General features: G+C 49.1%; 1 long non-coding RNA gene and 1 other non-coding gene across 2 annotated transcripts; both read right to left on the minus strand.

Annotated features, from left to right (window-relative positions):
• LOC109024558 (uncharacterized) lies at window positions 1–25,989 on the minus strand. The gene is made up of 5 exons (XR_010133152.1): window positions 25,560–25,989; window positions 25,249–25,410; window positions 6,287–6,355; window positions 1,778–1,922; window positions 1–737 (listed from the first exon to the last, which is right to left on the minus strand). It is a non-coding gene; the product is annotated as an uncharacterized lncRNA (long non-coding RNA).
• On the minus strand, window positions 11,804–11,915 carry LOC115932000 (U6 spliceosomal RNA). The gene has a single exon (XR_004068390.2). It is a non-coding gene; the product is annotated as a U6 spliceosomal RNA (small nuclear RNA).
• Window positions 25,990–25,998: the final 9 nt, after the last annotated feature.

Below are 25,998 nucleotides of genomic sequence, written 5' to 3' on the forward strand. Positions count from 1 at the left end.
AAAAAAAAAAAAAAAAAAAAAGCTACAAAATGTTGCTGAGAAAAAGCTCTAAAGGTCTAAATAAATGGAGAGGTATACCATGTTCATGGGTTGAGAGACTCAATACTGTCAATATGTCAATTCTTCCCAAATTAATCTACAAACTCAACATAATTTCAGTCAAAGTCTCAGCAGGCTTTTTTGGTAGAAATTTACAAGCTGATTACAAAATGTATTGGAAATGCAAAAGCTTAGAATAGTCAAAACAACTTTGAAAAAGAGGAACAAAATTAAAGGACTTAAATGACCTAACTTTAAAACTTATTACAAAGGCACAGCAATGAAGACAGTGTGGCATTGGTGTACAAATAGACAAGTAGTTTAATAAAGCAGAACAAAGAGTCTAGAAACAGACTCACAGATATATGGTCAATTTTCAACAAAGGTGCAAACTGGACATCATCAAAATTAACCTCTCTCTGCTCTTTGAAAGACACTGTTGGCTGGGCATAGTGGCTCACGACTATAATCCCAGCACTTTGGGAGACTGAGATGGGTAGATTGCTTGTGCCCAGCAGCTCGAGACCAGCCTGGGCAACATGGCATAACCCCATCTCTACAAAAAATTAGCTGGGCGTGGTGGCACACGCCTGTGGTCCTGGGAGGCTGAGGTGGGAGGATAGCCTGAACCCGGGAGGTTGAGGCTGCAGTGAGCCATGATCATGTCACTGTACTCCAGCCTGGTGATGAGCGAGACCCTGTGTCAAAAAGAAAAAGAAAGACACTGTTAAGAGAATAAAAAGACAAGTCACAGATTGAAAGAAGATATTCGTAAATCACATATCTGATTTAAAAAAGACTCGTATCCAGAATATATAAAGAACTCTCAACGCTCAATAATACGAAAACAAAGAATTTTTAAGAGTGCCCATGGGGAACAAATAATTGAAACAGACACTTGATCAAAAAAACACGTATGGATGAAAAATAAGCAGGTGAAAAGATGCTCCATAGCATCAGTCATTAGGGAAATGCCAATTAAAATCACAGTGAGACTACTACACATCTATTAGAATGGCTTAAATTTGAATAACTGGCAATACCAAGGGTTGGTGACGATGTGGAGCAACTGGAGCTTTTAGGTACTGTTTTACAATCACTTTGAAAAACAGCTTGGGCTGGGCGCAGTGGTGCATGTCTGTAATCCCAGCACTTTGGGAAGCTGAGGCAGGTGGATCACATGAGTTCAGGAGTTCGAGACCAGCCTGACCAACATGGTGAAACCCCATCTCTACTAAAAATACAAAAATTAGCCAGGTGTGGTATTGCATGCCTATAATTCCAGCTACTCAGGAGGCTGAGACAGGAGAATTGTTTGAACCCGGGAGGCAGAGGTTGCAGTGAGCCGAGATTGTAACATTGCACTTTAGCCTGGGCGACGGGGTGAGACTCCATCTCAAAAAAAAAAAGAAGAAAAAGAAAAACAGCTTGGCAGTTTCTCTCATACTTCACATACAATTACCTTGAGACCCAGCAGGTCCACTCCTAGGTATCTAACCAAGATAAATGAACACATATGGCAATACAAAAACGTGTATGCAAATGTTCATAGCAGCATTATTTATAATAGCCCCAAACTGGTAACCAACTTAATGTCCATCAACAGGTGAGTGGACAAACAAGTTGTGAAACATACCTAGCAGGAAAAAGAAATGAACTAGTAATATGCACAATGACAAGGGTGAAGCTTAAATTATTATGTTGCATAAAAGAAGCCAGACCAAAAAAGAGTACATACAGTATGATTTCATTTGTATGAAATTCTATAGGCCAGGTGAGGCGGCTCACGCCTGTAATCCCAGCACTTTGGGAGGTCGAGACAGGAGGATTGCTTGAGTCCAGGAGTTCGAGACCAGCCTGGGAAGCATAGGGAGACCCCATCTCTACAAAAAATAAAAAATAAAAATTAGGCAAGTGTGGCAGTGTGCATCTGTCTTCCCAGCTACTTTGGGAGGCTGGGGTGGGAGGATCACTTGAGCCCGAGAGTTCAAGGCTGCAGTGAGCTATGATCATGCCACTACACTCCAGCCTGGGTAACAGAGTGAGACCCTGTCTCTTAAAAAGAAGAAAAATCCTAGAAAATGCAAAATAATCTGTAGTGACAGAAAGCAGATCAGTGTTTGCCTGGGAATCAGGAGAGAGGTGGGTGACCAAGGGGAATGAGAAAACTTTTGGGGGTGGTGGATAGATTCACTGTCTTGATTGTGGAGATGATTTCCCAGGTGAAGACATGTCAAACTGGTGAAATTGTACACTCTGTACAGTTTATTGTAACTACAGGCCAGGCGCGGTGGCTCACACCTGTAATCCCAGCACTTTGGGAGGCAGGGGTGGGTGGACTGCTGAGCCCAGGAGTTCGAGACCAGCCTGGGCAACATGGGGAAACCCCATCTCTACTAAAAATACAAACAACAACAACAACAACAAACTAGTCAGGCATGCTGGCACATGCCTGTGGTCCAAAGGATCACTTGAGCCTGGGAGGTCGAGACTGCAGTGAGCCATGATTGCACCATTGCACTTCAGCCTGGGTGGCAGAGTGAGATAAGGAGGGGAGGGGAGCCTTCTCTCCTGCCTTAAGAGGGGAGTCAGGATGCAAAGCCAGGTCATCTGACCCAGAGCCTGTGTCCTTACCTGGCTGTCTCCTGCCTCCCAGTCTGCACCCAAGATGATCCCTTTGGGGTCCTAAATGGTGCTCAGATTCCTCTGGGAATATGTACAGGGCCTGGTGTATATGATCCTACATGAGGCTTTTTGTTTCTTTTGTTTTTGAGACAGGGTCTCACTCTGTTGCCCAGGCTGGGTGCAGTGGTGCGATTATAGCTCACTGCAGCCTCAAACTCCTGGGCTTAGGCAATCCTCCCACCTCACCCTCCTGAGTAGTTGTGACTATAAGCGCATACTAACACGTCACGCTAATTTAAAAAAAAAAATTGCAGAGATAGAATCTCGCTATGTTGCCCAGGCCAGTCTCAAACTCCTGGTCTCAAGCAATCCTCCCACCTTGGTTTCCCAAAGTGCTGGGATTACAGGCACACACCACCACACCTGGCCCCATATGAAGTATTTGTAAGACTTCGCCTTCATCTGACTATGGTAGTGATAGTGACAATGGTGATGATGATTTTTCTTTTCTTGTTCCATGAGCCTCAATCACTGTCAGCTCCCTGAGAACAGCTCCTAGCTCCTATAATGGCGTATGCCTACCTCAGGGCCTTTGTAGAGGTTGTTTCTTCACCCAGGGACACCTGGATCATCATACTTCATCAATTAATTGCTCTCATCCTTCAGCTTTCAGCTTACAAGATTTTCTTTTCTTATGCTTGTAGTCTCAGGGTTTTGAAAGGCTGAGACAGGAAGTTTGCTTGAGGCTAGGAGTTTGAGACCAGCCTGGGGCAACATGGCAAGCTCTTGTCTCTATTAAAAAAAAAAAATTAGCTGGGCATGGTGGTACACTCCTGTAATCCCAGTTACACAGGAGGCTGAGGCAGGGGGATCACTTAAACCCAGGAGTTCCAAGCTGCAGTGAGCTGTGATCATGCCACTGCACTGCAGCCTGAACAACAGAGTGAGAACTTGTCTCAAAATAATAATAATAATAATAATAAAAAGGCGAGGCGCGGTGGCTCACACCTGTAATCCCAGCACTTTGGGAGGCCGAGGCAGGCCGATCATGAGGTCAAGAGATTGAGACCATCCTGGCTAACACGGTGAAACCCCATCTCTATTAAAAATACAAAAAATTAGCCAGGCGTGTTGGCGGGCACCTGTAGTCCCAGCTACTCCAGAGGCTGAGGCAGGAGAATGGCATGAACCTGGGAGGCGGAGCTTGCAGTGAGCCGAGATCAGGCCCCTGCACTCCAGCCTGGGAGACACAGCGAGACTCCATCTCAAAAAATAAATAAATAAAAACATTTTATAAGATCTGTGGCCCTATCTGCCAGGCCCTGTCATCTAAATTAGGGCCCTATTGTCCTCTCTCTCTTTTTTTTTTTTTTTTTTTTAAGACAGGGTCTTGTTCTGTCACCCAGGCTGGAGTGCAAGGATGCAATCACGGCTTACTGCAGCCTCAACCTCCCTGGCTCAAGCAATCCTCCTGCCTCAGCCTTCTGAGGAGCTGGGACCACAGGCATGCACCACCATACCCAGGTAATATTTTAATTTTTGCAGAGACAGGATCTCACTATGTTGCCCAGGCTGGACTTGAATTTCTGGCCTCAAGTGATCTTCCCGCCTTAGCCTCCCAAAGTGCTGGGATTACAAGTGTGAGTCACTGTGCCCAGCCTGTTATGTCCTTTCAGACACCCTGCCTCATTCCTTTTTACGACGTGCAGTCAAGCAGTTATCTGACCGTGGGTTTGTGTGAGTCTGTCTTTGAGGCTGGTCGTGCTGGCTCCTGCATTTCCAACACAGAACCTGAGCTTCGGCTCAGAGTAGGCGCTCTGTAAACATATGTGGGACGAGTGAGGACGTTCCCTGGACGATGCCTGGGGTGCCCAGGCCACAGAGCTGCCACTGAATCTCCTGGGGGTTAAGATCCACCACGTTCCACTCAGCAGGAAAAATTCAGAGCTGACATTAATTCAGACCCCACATACGTGATTCTTACTGAGTTAGACACCAAGACAATCTCGCCTTTTGTTGGGGCTGTGGGAGTCTTACGTACGCCTAGAGAGAAGCCAGTCTAAAATCAGTCACTTTTTGAAACCATCAGCTCGAGAAATTAAGTATTCTGTCAGCGTGCCCTGAATTTCTGGGCCCAGCAATTAATTCCTTCTAGATTAAAGGATTGTTGTGTTTCTGATACATTATTATGCGGAGTGGGCTTGCTGTGAATTTTAAAACTTTAACCAGAATCCTCATTAACTGGGACCTTTTATCTGTGTGCAACTTCTAGAAGAGGCCAGTGGCTAGAAAGTGAGCTGATGCATCCAAAAAACACATTCCGGGTGTCCTGTTGCATATTCAGTCCAGGCAGCTGTTCTCCTTTCTGATGGAAACAGGGCCATTTACTTACAATGTGCCTGGTGCCGGCTGTATGTTGTACATTGCGCCATTGAATCATCACCTGCTCGATCAGGCAGCCACCATCATTATTAGCTCCAGCGTACAGGTGAAGAGACTGGGGTTGAGAGAGATGGGGTCCCTGCTCAAGCCAATGGGTGGCACAAGTCTGTCTGACCTCCAGGCCCCATGCTTGGCTCTCAGCTTCTGTTGCTTTCCCTTCTCCCTGGATGGTGAAGACCACTGTGCGGAAGGATGATCACAAGGCCCTTTGGGCCACCATCCAGCCAAGAGCTATTTCATCTGTGCTGGGCATGAGGCTCTGCTGAGCCCGAGGGAGTAGGGAGGCCCGAGGGAGCAGACCCAGTCGTGTGTGAGGCTGACTCAGGGGCCAAGAGCTCCATCCTCTGGGAACACCCACGGGGTTCAGGGCCCAGGGAGGCCAGCCCCTGCTGTCTATCATGAGCAGGCTCTGTCCCCTCCCTAGCATCAGTCCTCCTCCTGCCATATGTCTGGGAACCTCAGCTTCTCTCAGGCAGAGTCCAGCCTAGCTGGAGTCTTACTTTGTTGCCCAGGCTAGAATGCAGTGGTGCCATCTCGGCTCACTGCAACCTTCGTCTCCCAGGTTCAAGCAATTCTTCTGCCTCAGCCTCCCGAGTAGCTGGGACTACAGGTATGTGCCACCACGCCTGGCTAATTTTTGTATTTTTAGTTTTGCCATGTTGGCCAGGCTGGTCTTGAACTCCTGACCTCAAGTGATCCGCCTGCCTCGGCCTCCCAAAGTGTTGGGATTACAGGCGTGAGCTATCGCGCCCGGCCAGCCTGGCTGTCTTGATGGCAGAACTGGAGCCCAGATGCAGCCCTTTGAGGGAGAGACTTCCAGGCCCTATGTCAGATGCTTACTGAACATCTCCAAATGAGACTGGGTCTCCCGGCATAGCAGCAACTTCCCACTTTGGTTTACACAGGTTTATATACACACAGTGTTTATGCACACAGCTACTTCCTCACCCCTGCGTGCCTGGAACCAGCGCTGCCCAGCCCAATGTGCACCCCAGGCCAAGAGCCAGGCCATCACTCCCACAGTGGGCTTCCCCTAGGGCCCTGGGATCTTCTAGAAACCTTAGAAACTCAAAAGGAGTCAGGATTCCAGGAGTTCTGGCATCCCTAAGTAAAGTGCCCCTTTCGAGCTCCCCAAAGATTGGAGGAGCCAGGCAGCCCCGGAGAACAGTCCACTACTCACTGTTGGCGAGCGTGTGGAGAAATTCGAATGCTTGCGTGCTGCTGGTGGGAATGCAAAGTGGCACAGCTGCTGTGGAAAACAGATGGTGATGCCTCAAAAAATTAAACAGAATTATCCATGTGACCCAGCAATTCCACTTCCAGGTATATACCCAAAAGAATTAAAAGGAGGGTCTCAAAGAGATCCCATGTTCATAGCAGTATTATTCATAATTGCTAAAATGTGGAGAAACTCACATATCCATCAATGGAAGAATGGATAAGCAAAATGAGGTCTGTCAATTCAATGGAATATTATTCAGCCCTGAAAAGGAAGGCAATTCTGACACAAGCTACAATGAGAATGAAGCTTGAGGACATTATGCTGAGTAAATGAAGCCAGTCACAAAACAATAAATACTGTATGATTTCACTTATATGGCGTACCTAGAGTAGTCAAAATCATAGAGACAGAAAGTAGAATGGTGATGGCTGGGAAAAAGGGGTAATGGGGATTATTGTTTAATGAATACAGAGTTTCAGTTTTACAAGATGAAAAGGGTTCAGGAGATGGATGTTGGTGATGGTTACACAACACTACAAAGTTTAGTTAATTCCACTGAACTGTACCCTTAACAATGGCCAATTTTGCCGGGTGTGGTGGTGCAATTATGCCTGTAATCCCAGCACTTTAGGAGGCTGAGGAGTGGGGTGGGGGAATGGCTTGAGCCCAGAAGTTTGAGACCATCCTGGCCAACAAAGCGAAACCCTGTCTCTACAAAAAGATTAGCTGTTTATGGTGGTGCATGCCCATAGTCCCAGCTACATGGGAGGCTGAGGTGGGAGGATCGCTTGAACCCCGGAGGTCGAGGTGGCAGTGAGATATGATCACACCCCTGCACTCCAGCAGGGGTGACAGAGTGAGACCCCGTCCCCCCCCCCAAAAAAAAAAGGTAAATTTTGTTATATTTTGTAATGAGTAGAATGGTAAAATTCCACTTAAATGGGGTACTTAGAGTCGTCAACATTGTAGAGACAAGTAGAATGAGGGATGGGGGAATGAGGAGTCAGTGTTGAACCAATACAGTTTCATTTGCGGAAGATGAAGAAGTTCTGGACGGGGGTGATAGTTGCACAACAATGTGAATGTACTGAACTGTATGCTTTAAAATGCTTTAAAATGGTTAAAATAAGCAAAATGGTCAGTTTTCCAGCCTGGACAACATGGAAACTCCATCTCAACAAAAAAATAGAAAAATTAGCCAAGCATGGTAGCACATGCCTGTAGCCCCAGCTACCCTGGAGGCTGAGGTAGGAGAATCACCTGAGCCGGGGAGGTTGAGGCTGCACTGAGCTATGATCACCACACTGCACTCCACCCTGGGTGACACAGTGAGACCCTGTCTCAAAAAAAAAAGTCAATTTTACATTATTTATGTTACCAGAATTTGTAAAAAAAAAAAAAAAAGAAAAGAAATCTGAAGTTCCCCTTCATTAAGCAGCCTGCTGTTCTCATGATCCTAGTAAATCCTGGTGGCAACATTTCAAGGTGCATTCTGGGATTGTCCTCAGTTTTCAGGTGAGAAAGCCGAGAGAGAGGTGACATGAGCAGCCTGAGGTCACCCAGCAAGTGGCAGGGCCAGGATTCCACCCAGGACCGCTGACTGCACCCAGCCACAGAGGGAGTGGCCCCCTTCCCTGACGGCTCCCCCAAAATCCCACTCAGATTCTCCTGGCAGGGGCCAGCAAACAGGATCCAGATGGCGGTTCACCCAGTTAGGACAGGGCCTAACTTGAAACCGCTCTGCCAGGATTTCCAAATGCATCCCAGATTTCTGTCCTGGAAGCGTCTGGTGCCCTCCTGCTGGGGCAGTGGGGGGCCGAGGAGCAGCCAGGCCTGGCCGTGGGCCTGGGCAGTGACTGGGGGCTGGCGGGGCTTGGCACTGGCCTCGAGTCCATCTCCTCGGAGCCTTTGGGGGATCCTGCCGGCCCTAGAAGGCCCAGTTTGCTCTGACAGTGGATTTGTCTTATTCCCACCTCTGCAACAAAGCCCCAAAACCTGCCTGGCTTAAACAACAGACACTTATTGTCTCACTATTTTGGTGCTGGAAATCTGAAATCAAAGTGTGGGCAGGGCTGGTTCCTTCTGAGGCTGAGAGGGAGAATCTGCTCCAGGCCCCTCTCCTGGCTTCGGGTAGCCTCCGGTGCTCTTTGGCTTGTTGGTGGCCATCTTCTCTCTGTGTCTTAACATCATCTGCCTCTGTGAGCATCTGTCTCTGTGTCCCATTTCCCCTTTATATAAAGACACAGCCACATTGGATTAGGGCCCACCCTCGTGATCTCATCTCAACATATCATCTGCAAACACCCCATTTCCAAAGAAGGTCCCATTCACGGATCCTAGGGGTTAGGACTTCAACAGCTTTTGGAGTGGTGGGGGGGACATAATTCAAACCATAACACCATCCCACAATGCTGTTACTCTTCTCAGCTGCCCAGGAGGCCAGTGGGGAACATTCTGGGGACTGGAGATGTTTGCAAACTGAAATGGCATTTCACATAGTCTCTACGGTTTTATGAATTGTTAACTGTTGCCACCACATACTGAGTGCTTGCTTGCTGTGTGCCGAGCACTCAACATAACTCCCCAGTCCTCAGCTGCAGGGTGGCTGCTATCATCCCATTATACAGGTGAGCCATTGAGGCTCACCTGGGAGGAGTCACTCGCTCAGAGACTCAAGGCTGATTATTCCCATCTGTGGGATTCATCCCACCACCTGTCTGAGCAGAGGCCCTGAGGTTTCTGTAACTCCTCCTATTCCTGAACACATTCCCCATTCCCATCCTGTGTTCCTTCCTTTGACCCCAAACAACTTGAAGTTGGAGGAATTAAGTGCAAATGATTGCAGTTGGGAGTAAAAGACAGTGTCTGGGAATTCAGGCAGAAAAGGTGTGTGAGGGGGAGGCCTCCCTCCCTCCTTTTCTCCCTCCCTCCTTTCTTTTTTCTTGTCTTTTTTTCACATTCAAACAGAACTTCAGATTTTAGAGGTGAGAAAGGGCCAGGTGAGGTGGCTCATGCCTGTAATCCCAACACTCTGAGAGTCCAAGGTGGGAGGATCCCTTGAGGCCAGGAGTTCGAGACCAGCCTGGGCAACATACCAAGACTTCATCTCTACAAAAACAAGATTTAAAAAAATTAGTCAGGCATGGTGGCACATGCCTGTGGTCCTAGCTACCCAGGAGGCTGAGGCAGGAGGATTGCTTGAGCCCAGCAGACAGGACTGTGGTGAGCTATGGTTATGCTGCTGCACTCCAGCCTGGGTGACAGAGCAAGACTTTGTCTCCAAAAAAAAAAAAAAAAAATTATTTTTAAAGGTGAGAAAAAAGTGTTCCCCAAGACTATGAGGAAGGAAGATGGGAAGAGGTGGAAAGTGAAGAGTAAGGTTCAGGCTCATCTGACCCTTATGCCCTCCTCCTGCCCTCAGAAACGCTGCCATTCTAGTCGGGCATGTTCGCGTGTGCCTGTAGTCCCAGCTACTCAGGAGGCTGAGGCAGGAGAATTGCTTGAACCCAGGAGGCAGAGGTTGCAGTGAGTCGAGATCGTGCCACTGCACTCCAGGCTGGGCAACAGAGCAAGACTCCGTCTCAAAAAAAAAAAAAAAAAAGAACACTGCCATTCTACAGGGAGCAAGATAGACACGAGCTATGTAGCCCTGCCCAGGCTGAGCTCCCAGTCCAGAGAGTACATCCAGGTGAACCCCACCGCTATAACCTGCTGCCATAGCCCCCAAGGGGCCCCTAACATCTCAGTTTGTGAAGAGAGGTTTGGGGTTGGGGCAGGGCACCTAAACTGAGACTTGCGGGTAAGCAAAAGGCCCCCAGGTGAAGCCTGGAGGAAGAGTGCCAGGTGGAAGGAACAGGGAGATCAACATGGAGGAACTCTGGAGGCAAGAGAAAGCTTGGAGCCCTTTAGGAACCGGGGAAAAGGTCAGTGTGGTGGGAACAGGGTGCCTGAGATGCCAGCAGGGCCGGGCAATGGAGCTTTGCAGGTCAAGCGTGAGCTGCTTCCAGATGCCCTGGGAGCCACTGTGAGACTCCAAGTAGCAGGGTACGTGGGTCTGGCCTCCTCTGGCTGCAAGGGCTGGAGACCGAGGACGCCTAGAGACCAGGGCAGGGTGGCCCAGCTTGAACAATGGTGGTTGGGGTAGGGAGGTGCAGTGGGTTGAATGGTGGCCCCCACCAAAACATAGGTCCATGTCCAGGAACCTGTGAAGGTGCCCTTATTTGGAAAAGGGTCTGTGTAGCTGTAATTGAGAATTTTTAGTGCCCAGGTGCAGTGGCTCACACCTGATATCCCAGCATTTTGGGAGACTGAGGCAGAAAGATCACATGAGGCCGGGAGTTCAAGACCAGCCTGGGCAACAAAGAAAGGCCCCATCTCTACAAAAAATTGAGAAACTAGCTAGATGTGGTGGCAGGTGCCTGTAGTCCCAGCTACTCAGGAGGCTGAGGCAGGAGGATCACTTGAACCCGGAGTTCCAGGCTGCAGTGAGCCATGATTGCACCACTGCACTCCAGCCTGGGCAACAGAGTGAGACTCCATTTCAAAAAAAAATTAGCTGGGCATGGTGGCGGGCACGTGTAATCCCAGCTACTCGGGAGGCTGAGGCAGGAGAATCGCTAGAACCCGGGAGGTGGAGGTTACAGTGAGCCAAGATCATGCCATTGCACTCCAGTCTGGGCAACAAGAGCAAAATGCCGTCTAAAAAAAAAAAAAAGAAACCATATACCCATTTGCAGTGATTCCCCATTCTCCTGCAGCCCCCACCCCACCACCAGCTCCTGGCAACCACTTTCTGTCTCTGTAGATTTTCCTATTCTGGGTATTTCATGTAAATGGAATCATACACCATGTGGCCTTTTGCGGCTGGCTTCTTTCACGGAGCATAATGCTGTCAAGCATGTTGCAGCATGTGTCAGCGCTTCATTCCTTCCAAACAATATTCCATTGCGTGGATGGACCACATGTTGTCTGTTCAATTCATCTGTCGACGCACATTTGGGTTGTTGCTGCTTTTTAGTTCTTACAGATAATGCTGCTGTGAACACTCAGGTGCAAGTTTTTGTGTGACCCTATTTCCATTTCTCTTGGTTAGATACCTAAGAGTGGTGAATGTGGTCTTATTAAATTCTTTTATTAAAAACTTTTTTTTTTTTTTGACAGGGCCTCACTCTGTCGCCCAGTCTGGAGTGCAGTGGTGTGATCTCGGCTTACTGCAACCTCTGCCTCCCGAGTTCGAGTGATTCTCCTGCCTCAGCCTCCCAAGTAGCTGGGATTACAGGCACGGGCCACCATGCCTGGCTAATTGTTGTATTTTAGTAGAGACGGGATTTCACCATGTTGGCCAGGCTGGTCTCAAACTCCTGACCTCAGGTGATCCGCCCGCCTCGGCCTCGCAAAATGGTGGGATTACAGGTGTGAGCTACCGCGCCCAGCCAGTGAATGTGTTTTTTAAATTAAAAATAACATATGTTCTTTTTTTATGTATAATTTCTTTTTATGTTTAAGTATCTTTCAGTTTGTTAAAGGGCCATGCTAATCTGCTCTGTGTTGTTCCAATTTTTAGTATATGTGCCACCAAAGCCAGCACGTTTGTACTTAATAACAAAAGTGATTCGTTAGAGATCACCAAAGTAACAAATTGGAAACCAGAAAACGTTTCTCACCTTTAAAATCTGTTCTGTTTGAATGTGTATGTGTGGCTTTATTGACACATGATTCAAATACCATACAAGGCCAGGCATGGTGGCTCATGCCTGTAATCCCAGCACTTTTGGTAGCTAAGGTGGGAGGATCGCTTGAGCCCAAGGAGTTCAAGACCAGTCTGGGCAGCATAGGCAGACCTCGTCTCTACAAAAAAAAATTTTTTTTTGTTAGCCAGGTGTGGTGGTGCACACCTGTTGTCCTAGTTGAGGATGAGGCAGGAGGATCGCTTGAGCTTCGGAAGTCAAGGCTGCAGTGAGCCAAGATTGTGCCACTGCACGCCAGCCTGGGTAAAAAAGCAAGACCCTGTCTCAAAAAAAAAAATATTAAAAATGTTTAAAAAGAAGATATTGAGGCCAGGCATGGTGGCTTAAGCCTGTAATCCCAGCACTTTGGGAGGCTGAGGTGGGCAGATCACCTGAGGTCAGGAGTTTGAGACCAGCCTGGCCAACATGGCGAAACCCCATCTCTACTAAAAAAATACAAAAATTAGCCAGGCATGGTGGTGCGCACCTGTAATCCCAGCTACTCGGGAGGCTGAAGTGGGAGAATTGCTTGAACCCAGGAGGAGGAGGTTGCAGTGAGCCAAGATCACGCCACTGCATGCCAGCCTGGGTGACAGAGTAAGACTCCGTCTCAAAAAAAAAAAAAAGATATTGAAAGATATTGACACACCCATAATGTCCCCAAAGATATCTGGTGTGTCCCGCCCTGCAGATGTGCATTTGCTAATGCTTACGTTCACGGCATGTGACACAGCAATGGTGTGGAAGGAAACTATGACAACTCCTGCCCTGTGCAGAAGGCAGCCTGTGTCAGGCCCCTCTGATCCCACATGTGCCCATCAGTAATGACCCATTCAGTGCAGATTAGACATAAAACCAGCTTTGACTTCAAAGGACCAAGCAGCTAAGAGTAAGAGAAAGAAGGAGGATTTTCAGCTGCCTGGGGGTGGGGAAAGATATTCAAAGGGCTGGAACCTCTCTTTCTTTGGCAAAAAAGAAGGCCAAAAAAAACTTCCAAAGAAAAAAAAAAAAAACCTCTGGGGAATCGTTTTATTAAGATGGATGGATTATGGGCGATTTATTTTCTTTTTTAAAAAAAGTGCTTTAATAATATTATATTGCTATTATAATGTTTTACTACTAAAAAAGATTCTAAGAAGCCTCTTAGGATTATGGATGAAAAAGAATGATTTTATAAAACTCAGCAATTCTTAAGAAGAGTACAGCCAAAGAAGCTTTCTCACTCCTTTATAGTTTCTTCCAATAACTGGCTCACCAAGTCAGAGGCTGAGCAGGCAGACAGCCGCAGACCTAAGGGAAGCTATGACCATCTCATCTGCAAGAATGAGTGGCCAGGTGCGGTGGCTCACGCTTGTAATCCCAGCACTTTGGGAGGCCAAGGCAGGCGGATCACGAGGTCAGGAGATCAAGACAACCCTGGCCAACATGGTGAAACCCGGTCTCTGCTAAAAATACAAAAAAAAAAAATTAGCTGGGCATGATGGTGGGCGCCTGTAGTCCCAGCTACTTGGGAGGCTGAGGCAGGAGAATGGTGTGAACCCGGGAGGCAGAGCTTGCAGTGAGCCGGGATCGCACCAATGCACTCCAGCCTGGGCGACAAAGCGAGACTCCGTCTCAAAAAAAAAAAAAAAAAAAAGAATGAGAGTGACTTAGAGCACATAGGAAAAAGCAGGTAAGAAAAGGCATAAAAGGTTTCTCTCTTTAAAATCATTGTTAAAAAAAAATCAGGAATTCTTAATCATTCATGATTACTAAGAAAGACTGCATCTAAATATATTTTTTTTATTCTATATTATAAAGACAAGGTCTTGCTCTGTCATCCAGGCTGGAGTGCAGTGGTATGATCATGGCTCACTGTCACCTCGAACTACTGGACTCAAGTGATCCTCCTGCCTCAGTAGCTGGGACTACAGGCCACCATGCCTGGCTCAATTTTAAATGTTTTTTAGGGCTGGGGTCTTGCTACATTTCCCAGGCTGGTCTCGAACTCCTGAGCTCAAGTGATCCTCCTGTCTCAGCCTCCCAAAGTGCTGGGATTACAGGTGTGAGCCACTACCCCCCAGGCCAGTGTTTGCCTTTTAAAATATCTCTCTGTGTAAGTATCCAATCTCAAATTATATTTTCTCTATTGCAAAAATGATTCGTACAAGCATCCCTCCTTACACAGTGATTGATAGTTCTATTATGTAGGCTCAAGTGTTTTAAAAAGAGTTCCACTTATTCTAAAAAGTACTATGAAATAGAAAAACATACTTATCTACTCAGAAGCACAGTCTAGAGGTGGCAGAATGCCTGGCATAGAATCTACTTTCCACTCCCTCACCCAGTACAGACATGGTGAACTGATTACAGCACTCTTCTCCACTAATCTAAAGACTGTCTCTCTAGCCTCTCTATCCCTTTTTGTTCTTCTAAAAGGCAACTTGTAGGAGTGGATCAGAGCTGGCATCCAGAAGGGTGTGTGTTGGGTGGGGCAGGGGGGTGGGGGCGGAAATCTCATCTCTGTGCAGGCACAAAACTAAGATGCCTCCCAGTGGTGAAGCTTTCTAATTGCAGGCATAGTACTTAGAGGACCAAAGCAAGACAAAAGGGCAGTAAATGAATGAATAATTCAGTCTAGTCTTCTGTAAATACATCCCTCCTAGAGAAGAGTTTTGAATTTTAACATGAGTTTTCTTTGCTTTAGGAATTTTAAGACTGGCTTATAGAAGCATTTCAGGTGACAGTTGGTAGCAAAGGGCCTTTAGAAAACCTCAGATTCTGGTTGGGCATGGTGGCTCACGCCTGTTATCCCAGAACTTTGGGAGGCCGAGGTGGATGGATCACTTGAGGTCAGGAGTTCGTGACCAGCCTGGCAAACTTGGCAAAACCCCGCCTCTACAAAAATACAAAAATTAGCTAGGCATAATGGTGGGTGCCTATAATCCCAGATACTCAGGAGGCTGAGGCAGGAGAATCACTTGAACCCAAGAGGCAGAGGTTGCAGTGAGCCGAGATTGCACCACTGCACTCCAGCCTGGGTGACAGAGTGAGACTCCGTCTCAAAAAAAAAAAAAAAAAGAAAAAAAGAAAAGAAAACCTCAGATTATTTTCCCAATGTCCTCTTTGCCAAAGGCTGACCCTTCTTGCTGCTTCTTGCTGTCCCAAGCCTTGCATCCCCAGCCTGCTCAGATTCCTCACTCTGCAGTCTATATGCAACATGCTTTGGATATAACCTATGTACTATTTCTTGATCAGTCTGTGCCAGGCACTGGGCAAAGAAATCCACGTGCCTCATTTAGATGCTCCTCGTAACAACTTGCCCTGAGACAAGTACCCTATCCCCATTTTCCAGGTGAACACACTGAGGCTCAGAAAGGGGAAGCAATTTGGCCAAGGTTACTCAGTGTCTCACTCAGGAACAGGCAGGATTGAAACCTTTTCCTGGTCAACCTGGGCCTACAGGCCCCACAACGTTAGCCCCATGTTGGGCCCCTCTTTGACACCAGGCCACCCTTCTCTTGACAGAGGAGTCCCAGGTCAGCTGTGCCCCTGGGAATGTCCCACCAGGGCTGGGCATAGGCAGCCCAGATGGGCCAAGGGGTGCCTGTCGGGAGGGAAAGGGGACGGTGTAGGGTCCCAGGGCCAATTCTGGACCTGCACTACGCTGGCGACTGCCCTAGGGTTCTGCAGCCAGAGTTTGAATATGGCTGCTGCTAGCTGTGCAACAGTTTGCCACACTCCCTGGCCTCCCTTTCCTGTGCCAGATCCCTCCTCTGGGGGCAGCTGTGATAATGTGTGTAGTCACATAGATAAAGGCTGGGGGCTGACAAGTGGAAAGCAGGTCAGTGGTCGCCCCTTTATCTCTGTTTCTAACAGTGTCTCCTTCTGTGTGTGTGTGTGTGTCTCCCTATACTACTGTCTGTCTTTCTGTCTTTCCCTCCCCCTCTCTTCCTTTTCCTCCCTCCGAGGGGTCAAGGGAGGACACAGGACACAGCCAACTTTGGCTTTGTGAGGCCCCAACTTGCAGACGTAGGGCAGGCCGGGGGTGGGGGGAAACCTGGCTGCCCACCAGCCCACCTCCTGAGACAGGCCCTTCCCTCTGGTCAGGCCCCTATCTCCCCTACTCACCGCCCTGAATAGCCTCCACTCAGGTGTGTCCCGAGCAACTGGGAGCCCTGGGCCATGCCTGCTGAGGACAAGGACATTGGGTCCCTCCTGGGAGAGCATGGAGGGGTCATCTCCCTTAGGAGCCACCCTCACAGCTTCCCAGGGCTGGGGCTGGGGCCCGATTTAGAGGAGCTCCTGAATCAGCCCTGTCACTTGTGGTTCCTCTGCCCCATCTTTCTTCCTGGAGGTGGAAACCTACATGGAAACCTCCACACAGCACTCAGGAGCACTCCCCGGCTGCAGACAACAGCTCCTGGAGCCTGGAATGGCAAGGGCTGCTGTTTTACAACAAACCACACACACACACCACAGACACACACACACACACACACACACACATACAGACACACACACAAACATATACACAGACACACAAACACATATACAGACAGACACACATGCAGGTACACACACACAGACACATAGACACACACTTCATTTTTAGGGCAAAGGGTGCCTATGCCATGCATACTTTTTGGCACTAAATTTTTTTCAAACAGCGCAAAGGGATTCATAATGAAAACTAATACCTGAGGCCCAGGTGGGCAGATCACTTGAGGTCAGGATTTGGAGACCAGCCTGGCCAACATGGTGAAACCCTCTCTCTACTAAAAATACAAAAATTAGCCCGGCACAGTGGCGTGCCCCTGTAGTCCCAGCTACTCAGGAGGCTGAGGCAGGAGAATTGCTTGAACTGGGGAGACAGAGGCTGCAGTGAGCCGAGATTGTGCCACTGCAGTCCAGCCTGGGTGACAGAGCAAGACTTCAACTCAAGAAGAAAAAAAAAAAACAAACCTAATACCCTCGGTCCCTCAGTTCACCTTTCTGAAGGCAGTCAGTTTCTTGTGAATCCTTCCAGAGAAAGTGAATGCATAATTCAAATATTAATATTGATGAGTATATATTCCTGCAATTTTCCCCTAAATGGCAGCATCCTTTACTTACAGCTGTACTAACTTTCTTCATTTAACAGGTGATCTTGGAAACTAGTTCCATATCAAAACACTTAGCTCTGCCTCATCTTTATGTACATATAATTCACATGTCAAAACATTTACCCTTTAATGTGTACAATTCAGTGGTTTTTAGTATAGTCAGAGCTGTGCAACTGTCACCACTACCTGATTGCAGGACACTTTCATCACCCTAAAAAGAAATCCCACACCCATGAGTGGACACCCCCACATCCCTTGCCGTCAGTCCCTGGCAACCGCTAATCTGTCTTCTGTGTCTATGGATTTGCCTAGTGTGGGTTTCTCTTATAAATACAATATATGGCCTTTCATGTCTGGCTTCTTTCACTTCACATAATGTTTCCAAGTTTCCTCCATGTTGTAGCTTTGTATCAGTGCTTTGTTCCTTTATTTATGGTGAATATTCTATTGTACACATACACTACATTTTGTTTAGCCTCTCTTTCTTTTTAACAGCAATGTAGTATTCCTCTGATGGATGTATTTAATTTTTTTTTTTTTATTAGACAGGGTCTCACTCTGTCACTCAGGCTGGAGTGCAGTGATGCAATCATAGCTCACCGCAGCCCCAACCGCCTGGGCTCAAGCAATCCTCCCACCTCAGCCCCCCGAGTAGCTGGGACTACAGGCACGTGCCACCATGCCCAGCTAATTTTTGTATTTTTTGTAGAGATGGGATCTCGCTATGTTGCCCAGGCTGATGTACCTTAATTCACCCGTCTCCTGCAATGGGCGTTTAGGTTGCTTCCAGTCTTTTGCTACTGCAGATAGTGCTGCAGTTAATTTCCTTGTGTTCTTTGCAAATATACCTGTAAGAAACTTCCTCGATATAAAATTGCTGGGTCAAAAGGGTATACATCTTTCAGTTTTATATATTTACCAACTGTGCTCCAAAGAGGGCACACACGAAGGTGACATTTTCCCCATACCCTTGCCAACCCATTTTATCAAAAATGTTAAGTCCTTACCATCAGCTTTGCATTGTGATTTTCATTTGAATTCTTTTTTTTTTCTCTTACTCTTTCTTCTTTTTTTTTTTAAGACACGATCTTGCTCAGGTGTGTACCATCACGACCAGCTAATTTTTAAATTTTTTGTAGAGATAGGGGTCTTGCTATCTTGCCCAGGTTGGTCTTGAACTCCTGGTCTCAAGTAATCATCCTGCCATGGCCTGCCAAAGTGCTGGGATCATAGGTGTGAGCCACCACACGTAAGCACATTTCTTTTCTTTTGAGTGAAGCCTTTTCATTCTGAGTTAGTCATCTGTTCACAACTTTTATTCATTTATTAAGTCATTGATCAAATGTTATTGATTTGTAAAAGCTCTTTATATGTGGAGAAAATTAGCCTTTTTATCTGATTTAGACATTGCAAAAATTCCCACAATTAATCATATTACAGTTGGCATTTGAACAATATGGGGATTAAGGCACTGATCCCCCTCATGCACACTCAAAAATGTGCACATAACTTTTGACTCCCGAAAAACTTTACCACTAACAGCCTACTGCTGACCGGGAGCTTACTGATCACATAAACAGTCCATTAAGGCTGGGCGCTGTGGCTCACACCTGTAATCCCAGCACTTTGGGAGGCCGAGGCAGGTGGATCACCTGAGGTCGGGAGTTCAAGATCAGCCTGACCAACATGGAGAAACCCTGTCTCTACTAAAAATACAAAATTAGCTGGGTGTGGTGGCACATGCCTATAATCCCAGCTACTTGGGAGGCTGAGGCAGGAGAATTGCTTGAACCTGGGAGGCAGAAGTTGCAGTGAGCCAAGATCACCCCATTACACTCCAGCTGGGGCAACAAGGGTGAAACTCCATCTCAAAAAAAAAAAAAAATTAACACATATTTTATATGTTATTATATACTGTATTCTCACAATAAAGTAGGCTAGAGGAAAGAAAATGTGGGTAGGTGTGGTGGCTCCTGCCTGTAATCCTAGCACTTTGGGAGGCTGAGGTGGAAGGATCATTTGAGTCCAGGAGTTCAAGACCAGCCTGGGCAACATAGCAAGACCCCAACTCTTAAAAATATGAAAAAAAAATTTTAAAAAGAAAATGTTATTAAGAAAATCATAAAGAAGAAAAAATATATTTGCTATTTATTAAGTGGAAGTGGATCATCATAAAGGTCTTCATCCTTGTCTTCATGTTGAGTAGGCTGAGGAGGAGGAGGAGGAGTGGGTGGTCTTGCTATCTCAGGGGTGACGGGGCTGAAGAAAATCCGCATATAAAGGGATCCATCAGCTTAAACCCATGTTGTTCAAGAGTCAGCTGTGTTTTTGTTCTATACAGAAATTGTGGCCTAGCACAGTGGCTCACAATGTAATCCCAGCACTTCGGGAAGCCAAGGTGGGTGAATCACCTGAGGTCAGGAGTTCAAGACTGGCCTGGCCAACATGGCGAAACCCTGTCTCTACTAAAAATACAAAAATTAGCCAGGCGTGGTCATGCATGTCTGTAATCCCAGCTACTCAGGAGGCTGAGTCAGGAGAATCGCTTGAACCCAGGAGGTGGAGGTTGCAGTGAGCCAAGATTATGCCACTGTACTCCAGCACTCCAATCTGGGTGATAGAGAAAGACTTTGTCTCAAAAACAACAACAACAACAACGACAACAAAAACAGAAATTGTTATGCACCCAGATGTATCTTGTACAGCTTCTGGAGTTGTATGTGCCCTAGAACTCTTAGAAAGGTTATAAAAAGGGCTCAGCATCTGTGCCTATTTATGATCCATCAGGGGAACCACACAAATCAACAGATGTCCCCAGCCCAGAATGCTGTGAGTGGTGAACCCCAGTGGACACATGACCCAGTGTTGGGGGTGTGAAACATCCTTCTAGGGGTGGAGAGGGGGTGATGTCTGAGCTGAGACTGGATGGTGAGCTCAGGCAGGGTGAGTGGGTATTGGCAGGCAGAGGGACAGGGCAGGAAAACCCGCAGACAGACGGAGAGCACAGGATGGGCTAGGGAACTGAGACATCCCCTAGCCCACCCTGGGTGTGGGGGTCTGTCCCAGGGTCTGGGGACAGTGGGAGGACAAGCAAGCTGGGCCACCTTCAGTTCTCAGCCTGAGGGGGACAGGGAGACTGGAAGGTTTTCTTCTCAGGGTTGCTTGGCTCCATTTGTCTTTGGGAAGATTCTGCAGGACTGAAAGTATCAGAGGAGACAAGAGGCCATCGAGGAGACCGATGCCACATCCCATAAGGGGGTGGAGGCTGGATGGGATGGAGCCAAGGAATGGACACAGGGAAAGAGGACCCAGACTTAGCCCTACAAGGCTGACCGGATGGTGGGGCAGGGACAATCTATAGTCAGGTCCCCCTCCCCCTATATAGCTGTCCATCCACCTAAGACTCCCAGGACCAAGCCTCAGGTGAGGAATCCATTCCCCCTGGGCCCAAGGGCTCTGTCTAACGGGGCTGCCCAAGCATGATGTATTCCAGCCCCAGGCAGCCCAGAGCCCACAGGCAGCCATTACCAGATGCATGGGTGGGTGATGGAGGAAGGAGAGGCTTCCCACCCTTGGCATGGTCTGAGGGAGGCCAGAGTCTGTGAGGTGCTGAGAACGGATGAGGCTCAGGATGGTGGGGGGGTGGTGCCCCGGTCCTGCCCCCTCTGCCAGGCTCCTACGGGAGCCGAGACCAACCACCTAGGACCCTCTTCCAAAAGAGTCCCTCTTTCTAAGTCTGTCTGTCTCTCTTTCTGTCTCTCTGTCTTTCCATCTGTCTCCTTCTATGAAAGATGAAGACATCTCTCTAGATCACTTTGTCTCCCTCTCTCTCTGGCTACCTGGCACACTCTCCTGAGAGTCACTCACTATATCTCTCTGTCTCTGTCTCTGACTTCTCCTCTGTCCCCACCACTCTCATTCTCCTCCTGCTTCTCAGCACCACTACCACCTCCCCATTCATCCTGGAGCTGTCAGGTGGGGCAGGCCCACATGCTCATGATCTGGCAGGTGCCACCCGGGACTGGCAGGGCTGGTGGGCTGCTCCAGGGCCTCTGCTCTGAGGGGCTTCTCTGGTCTGCCCTTCCCTCCTGCCAGATCCGTCCAACCACATGGACTCACAGCTGCCACTTCAGATGCATCCAGCCGGGAGTGGGCTTCACCTCGCTGGGGTGGGAGATGGACAGCTTCCCATACAGAAGGTCTTAGGCCACGTTCCTAGGCTGTGGTCACCAAACATTTCCCTCACCAGCCTAGAAGTTCCACTACCAACGATTTAGGGTTTAAATGGCAGGAAGCCCTGTTAACTCCCCCTCCTCCCAACATTAAACATTAAACACATCAGTCATTCACACTCTAGTAGGAATGAGCCAAGAGCTCTTCCCTCTACCCCCTAGTTGGGTGGATGCTGCATATGGAGATACTGTTCATCCATTTTTGCAAGAGGAGATGAAAGAGAAGCAGAGGAAGGGACCTGAGAGAAGGCAAGTAGGGCAGAGGTGGGGGGTCAGAAAGGGGAGGATTTAGGAGAAATTGCCAGAGGAGGGGAAGGGGGAACAAACGTTGCTAAGGAGAAAGCCTCTCATTTGTCCATTCCTGCAGTCAACAAAGCACAGTTGCAGGAAAGTCCCCGAGTCCTCACATCACCCCCATTTTCCAGATGCAGAAACTGAAGCTCGGAGAGAAGGGACTCTCTAGATCACATAGAACATCCAGGTCTCCTCACTCCAACAAGAGGTGCCCTGTCCTGCCATGCTCGCTTATGTCCAGCCCTGTCATTCTGTTGTCGTCCCCCTGTACCCCCCTCAAAGATGCAAAACGGGAGATTCCAGAGGACAGGAAGGCCCTCCCAAGCCCTAATTTATGATTTTCTGACAGCTTCCTTCCTCCCACTACTCCCTTCCAGCCCCAGTTCCAGCTCTCTGGGGAAAGAATGAGGTGGGTGAATGAGAAGGGCAGCTCCATGGAGCATAAATAACTCGGCTGGGCAGCTGCAGGCTGCCTAGGTCTCCCAGCGCCCCGACCCTGGCCCTGCAGGGTGCTTCCATCTCTGAGAGCCAGGGACAGGAGGGCCAAACCCCCTGATCAAAAGTGCAGACAGCAGCCATTGCTCTTGGGCCCTGTCCTTTGTCTGGTCAGCAGCTTTTAAGGCTGTGGCCTTACACGGTCCCTTCCCTTTCATGGTGTCCAGGCACTGTCTTGGCAATTAGGCCTGGGCCCCTGGGGGCTGCGGCCATGGGCTCTGGGCACCCCTCGGGCTGCTTCCTCACCTATGGAACAGGCACGATATGGGAAGAGTGCCTGGGCTCACATGAGCTAGTGTATGCACAGGGCTGATATGACGGGGCACACCCAAGCTGGAGAGACAGTCCTGTAGGACACAGCGGGAGGAAAGAGTCCCTTAGCTACGGCCCCGAGAGACTTCACAGGGGAAGGAGGCTGCCGCCCAGGTTGTTTGTTAAGAGGATAAAACATTTCCTGTTTGGACTAGGCCAGGGTGGATGCGTCAGTGAATCTGCCCCAGACGGGCTGTGTTTCCCGGATCCCATGGCCTGCCCTGGGAGGGTGTCTGTGTGTGTCCCTGTGTGGTCCATCTGGGTGTGGGTCCAGGTCTGGATATGTGTCCATACATTCTCTCTGGCCTCATCAGCCCCAAGATGGGACTCCAAATGTGAGCCAAGTTATCTCTTACCCCAAAGAAGACCCGCTTCAGGGCTCAGCCAGTGGGAGGCAGTGTGGTCTGGTGGGTAAACTCATAGACAGCCGCCCATCACTCACTAGCTGTGAGCCCCACACCTGGGGACAATAAGGCTTCCTCCTGGGTGGCAGAGAGGATCGCAGCAGACAATACAAGCAAAATGCTTAGCACGGCGCCTGGCGCACAGTCAGCATGGGGAACGGAAGCTGCTGTCGTTACTGGCGGTTGTGGTCTGGTCTTGGCAGTGGAAAGGACCAGGCCCCCAGGGGGGAGGCCCCGCCCGCAGGGACAGGCCCTGAGACCTCAAGCTAGCCGGCCCCTCTCCTCTCAGTTTCAGCAAACATTGAAACCTCAAATAATCAAAACCCCAGGCCCCCACGGCATTTCCTGCCTTTCCACTCAACTAGGAAAGAGGACCAGAAAGCAGGCTGTCATCCAACAGGAAAGTGAGCCCTTAAACGGGGGCTTCAGCTGTGCCCCAGGGCCACTGAAGGGGAGACCTGAAGTTTTCACACTTTCCCAGAAGTTCAGACTCTTGAGCCAGAGGGACCTTAAAAGTCCTATGTGGGAGGGTTGCTTGAGGCCAGGAGTTCGAGACCAGCCTGAGCAACAGAGCAAGCCCCCCGTGTCTACAAAAAATATTAAAAATGAGCCAGATGTGCTGTCATACACCTGTAGTCCTAGCTAATCAGGAGGCTGAGGCAGGAGAATCGCTTGAGCCCAGGAGGTTGAGGCTGCAGTGAGCCAAAATCGTGCCACTGCACTCCAGCCTGGGTGACAGTGTGAGACCCTGTCTCAAAAAAAAGAAAAAAAAAAAAAAAAGAAGGTCCCATGGCTTGTTTTTTCAGGCAAAGAAATGAAGCTCAGAGAGGGGAAGTGACTTGTCTTGGGTCACACAGCTCCCAGAGGTTGCTCTGGAATTGACACCCTGGCCTATGGGTCACAAGGCTTGTGGGGTGGTATCCATCAGGTCACACAGCCACAAGGTGATAAATAGTGATAAATAAATCTACATTTATTTATCCGGGTCTATAGTGATAAATAAATACCCTGGACCCGGGAATCCCAGCCTCAGCAAAGACAGGCCCCTCTCTGATGTGAAAATGTTGATAACAGCTTTTACCAGGAGAGTCTCTTGCTGGGGAAATTCTGCAGCGGCCTGAGTCTGCCACAAGTTTGATGGCATTGGTTAAGAAATGTGGATGCCATTAATCGCAGGAGCATCTCAGACATGTTGCAAACAGACCTAGCCCTGCCTCCTCATTCTGTGGCACCCATCTGACACCCTAGACACCTCTCAGTCCCTCCAAGGCATTATCCAGTGCTTCCCCTTCCTAAACAGCTGCATGTTTGAGCTTCCTAAACAGCTCAAAGCACCCCTGGGGTGATGGGTTTTTTATCTGGGCCCCTTGATTGGGGTTTCAGACAGGCCTGGCATCCTCTTGGGGGCATAGTGCCTCAGGAGTGACAAATTATCCAGGGTGTTAAGTTATTGATCTAGCTGTGTCAAAAACAAGGGCTAACCAGAGAGGTACGAAGCTGCATTTCTTGGAGGTCAGAGAGATGGCACAGGAGATGCGCCAAAATTTCACGTGAAAAGGACGGCAACAGCTCCCCAAGGGGGCAACATTGGCACCATGGTGATGTCGCTGGAGGGAGAGGGAGCCCTTGGGGGACTATGTGAAGTAGGGGAGAGTGGGTGACAGGCCATTACCATGATATCTCAATCCTTCCCACACTCCTGTAACGAATGTACAACTGTCCTCCCTGCAAAAGAAACACTGAGGCTGCGAGAGGGGCAAGACTTGCCTGAGCTAATTGGAGCAGAAGTAGCAGAGGCAGGGTTTAAACCCAGCTCTCACTACCTGTCCCTTGGGACAGGGCATCAGCTTTCTCTATGTGGACACACTGGTGATGGATCCGCCGTCCTGCCTGCCTGCCTATGGTGGCCTATGCTGCCTACCCCTGGTGAGTCCAGGAGGGGCAATCCAGTGACTGGCAGATCCTTTCTGGGGAGTGTTTCTAGAAGGGACCGTGGGTCTGGACAAGCCATAACAGGAAGGAGCCAAGCTGGGCAAGGGCTTCCCCAGCCCAGGCCTAACTACTGCCCATCGATCCAGGCAGAAGGCGGGGTTAGAGACTGCCCTGGGAGATTGGGGGTCTGGGTCCCCTCTGATGAGAGCTCTGGTCTCTCCCTATAAACACACACTCCTATCACAGACACACACATAACACACATGCACATAAATCCACATCAAGCATGCACACACATCCATCATACACACATACGACACACACATGCACCCCTGCACACACACACTACGCTTACATATACCTTTGTGGGATGTAGAGCCATTCCTCCAGAAGCCCATCCATATACCCCAGATGAAGAAACCACTCAACACCAATTCTTACCTTGTTACATATGGTGAAATCAAGGCATAGACCAAAGTGCTGTGGTTAAGAGCTGATACTCTCCGAAGTCAGGCGATCTGGGTACAAATCCTGGCTCTGCCAAACCCCTGCCACGGTGCTTTAGGTAAATGACAGCTCCTCTCTGTGGCTCAGTTTCTCCACCTGTAAAATGAGAATAAGAACAGACTCTGCACTTATGGGGTCAGCCCAGATCTCCTCCTAGGGAGACTGCGAGTGCCTGGGCCTCAGTTTTCTCTTCTGTAAAATGGGGATATTGTGCCCAGTTCGAGCAGAGTGGCTTGAAGAGTCACCTGAGATAGGATGTGAAGTGGCCGCGGTGAGGTGCCCAGTACACGTGGCGCGCACTGCTCAGGAAGCTTTCCTTGGAGGGCTGGATCCCGCAAAGGTGTCGAAAAAGGATGAGTCCCCGATATCATTCGCTCAGGTGAGGTGGGTTCGGGTCCCGGCTGCGTCAGGGACCGTGGCCCGGGCCTCAGTTTCCCAGTCTACAGCCCGTGGGAGGACACCTCGGAGCTGGCACCCCGCCCCCAAAAGGGCCCCGCGGCGCAGGGCGTGGGGCTCAGGTGGACACCTGGCGGGCCTCCTGGCGGGGGCGCCCTGGCCGCCCGGGCCCCTCCGGGCTCCTTCCGGGTTGGCAGCGGCGGCGCAGGGGGCGGGGGGCCACGCAGAGGGGCCGGGCGAGGCCGGGAGCGCGCGCCCCCGCCCCCGCCCGCCTCCTGCCCGCCCTCC

This window comes from Gorilla gorilla, chromosome 23 (assembly GCF_029281585.2).
Source record: "Gorilla gorilla gorilla isolate KB3781 chromosome 23, NHGRI_mGorGor1-v2.1_pri, whole genome shotgun sequence".
Taxonomy (NCBI): domain Eukaryota; kingdom Metazoa; phylum Chordata; class Mammalia; order Primates; family Hominidae; genus Gorilla; species Gorilla gorilla.